General features: G+C 43.8%; 1 pseudogene; it reads right to left on the bottom strand.

The window, feature by feature from the left end:
* Nucleotides 1-318: 318 nt before the first annotated feature.
* On the bottom strand, nt 319-1,290 carry LOC115643657 (annotated as a pseudogene).
* Between the last annotated feature and the right edge of the window lie 1,000 nt (nt 1,291-2,290).

Raw genomic sequence — 2,290 nt, 5'->3', positions numbered from 1 at the left:
ATCAAGAATGCTGTTCAAACAGGGTCTAATGGAAATCCAACTTGCTTCACAAAGTTGCAGTACCTTCTGGTGTCTGGAAGTCAAAGAAAGGGAAGGGACAGGGTGTGTGGAGGCGGGGGCCGATGAGCGACATTGAAAGAGATTGGGTGATAGTCAGAGAGCAGGAACTCAGCAATAGAGAGAGCAGTGCCTGGTGATGGAGTGCTAAAGTGTTAGGCGTGAGGAGCTTTTAAGACTGTGAACTTACACAATGGTGAGCTCAACCAAACTTGGACAGACTGCCATTGACTAATGAGGGGATATCCTTTATCCCGCTTGTCAGAGAGGTTCAGAGTCACTGGCCCCAGCTGATGACATTCCACAGATGTATTTGCGCATTTTGTCACGAAGCTCTTTGGTTTTGACACCATAAACAATAGGGTTGAGCATGGGAATGAGGAGGTAATACAGATTGGCCAAGATGATGTGTACGTAGGGAGCAATACCCTGACCAAATCGGTATGTCAGAGTGGAGAAAAGGAAGATAGGATAAGCCATCAGCATCACACAGATGTGGGCTGTGCATGTGTTGAGGGCTTTCTGATGGGCTTTCCTGGAGGGTATTCTGAGGACAGCCCTGATGATCAGACCATAGGACAGGGCAATGAGTGTCAGGTCAAACCCGAGGACTATAAATACTATCACCAAGCCGTACATCCTGTTCACTGTGATGTCCCCACATGACATCTTTGCCACAGCCATGTGGTCGCAGTACGTATGGGGGATAATGCGGTTGGCACAGAATGAATGCCTGCTCAGGAGCGGAGGCAGGGGCAGAACGAAGAGAACAGCTCTTGTCAAACACACTAGCCCTAAAGTAGCTATTTGTTCATTTGTGAAGATGGTGGCATATCTCAGAGGGTTACATATGGCAACATAGCGATCAAAGGCCATTGTCACGAGGACGGCTGAATGTGTCACAGAACCCACGTGAAGGAAGAACATCTGGGTGAGGCAGCCACCCAAAGTAATTCCTTTCAAATTGAACCAAAATATACACAGTGCCTTTGGCACAATGGAAGTAGATACACCAATTTCTGTGAGCGCCAGCATGCAAAGCAGCAGGTACACTGGTTCATGTAGGGTCTACTCTTTGCCTACAACAAACAGAACCATGAAATTTCCCAACAGGCTGATAATGTAGAATGTAGAGAAAGGGATGGAAATCCAGATGTGAGCAGCTTCCAGGCCGGGGATTCCCATTACGATGAATGATGAACGGTCAGAATCACTGAGATTGAAATCTGCCATGAGGTGATCTATGCATCAGTTGCGATCAGAAATGCTCAAGGTGTCTGTGAAGTAAGAGAAGCAGAGTGAGGGGGATTACATGCTTTATAATAAATAGCACAATAAATATTTTATAGTTATTAACACTCTGGAAAGAGTGGTGAACAATGAAATGCCAACATTTGCAGATGGCACCAGATTATTGAGGTCATAGTCAAGTCTAGAGAAGTCTTCAGATTGAGCTAACCAACCAAGGTGAATGGGCAGCATGATGGCAGATGAACTTCAATGTCAATAACTGCAACGTGCACACCAATTGGAAGAAAAAGCTTGAATTCCTCAAATATCTAACAAGGTTCTAATTTAACTGTATGAACTGAGGACAGTGACCTGGGTGTCAACGTACACAGCTCTGTAAAACCCTGCTCACAGTGCATGTCAGAAACTAAACAAAACATTGTAATCCAGGAGGAGTGTGTTTGGAAATCATAAAGGAAATACAATGCCATGAGAGCAATCAACCAATACTTTACACCCCTCAGCTCTCCTCTTTGAAGTATGGGTTTCCCTCCTCACACAGGTTATTACAGAATGAGAGGGGTTCAGGCAAGGTCAACAAAAATGACCAAAGGCCTGGGAAAACTCTCCTTATGATATAGACTGTAAAGATTGGGATTGTTACCTTAACAAGGAGGTGTATTAGAGGGGTCATGAGAAAAGTCTATGAAATACTGACTCATAGAGAGTAGATCGAGAATGTGTTCTCCCTGTCTCATAACACAGTATCAAGAGGACATTAACTGAAACTGAAATGTGGAAAATTCAAAACGGATGAAAAAAAAAAATGCTTTCTTCTCTCAGTGCCTAATTAGGCTGAGGAGCTCATTGCCACAAGAAGTATTTGAGGCCATGAGGTAAATGAGAAACTGGAGGGGTTTGGAGGTTTAGATGGATAGTGACACTATCCAGTTACAATACTTACAGATAAATAAATATTTTGGAATATCTATACACTGACATG

Source organism: Gopherus evgoodei, unplaced genomic scaffold (assembly GCF_007399415.2).
Source record: "Gopherus evgoodei ecotype Sinaloan lineage unplaced genomic scaffold, rGopEvg1_v1.p scaffold_65_arrow_ctg1, whole genome shotgun sequence".
Taxonomy (NCBI): Eukaryota; Metazoa; Chordata; order Testudines; family Testudinidae; genus Gopherus; species Gopherus evgoodei.
The sequence above is the reverse complement of the archived record's forward strand: the minus strand, read 5'-3'. Positions and strand labels throughout refer to the sequence as shown.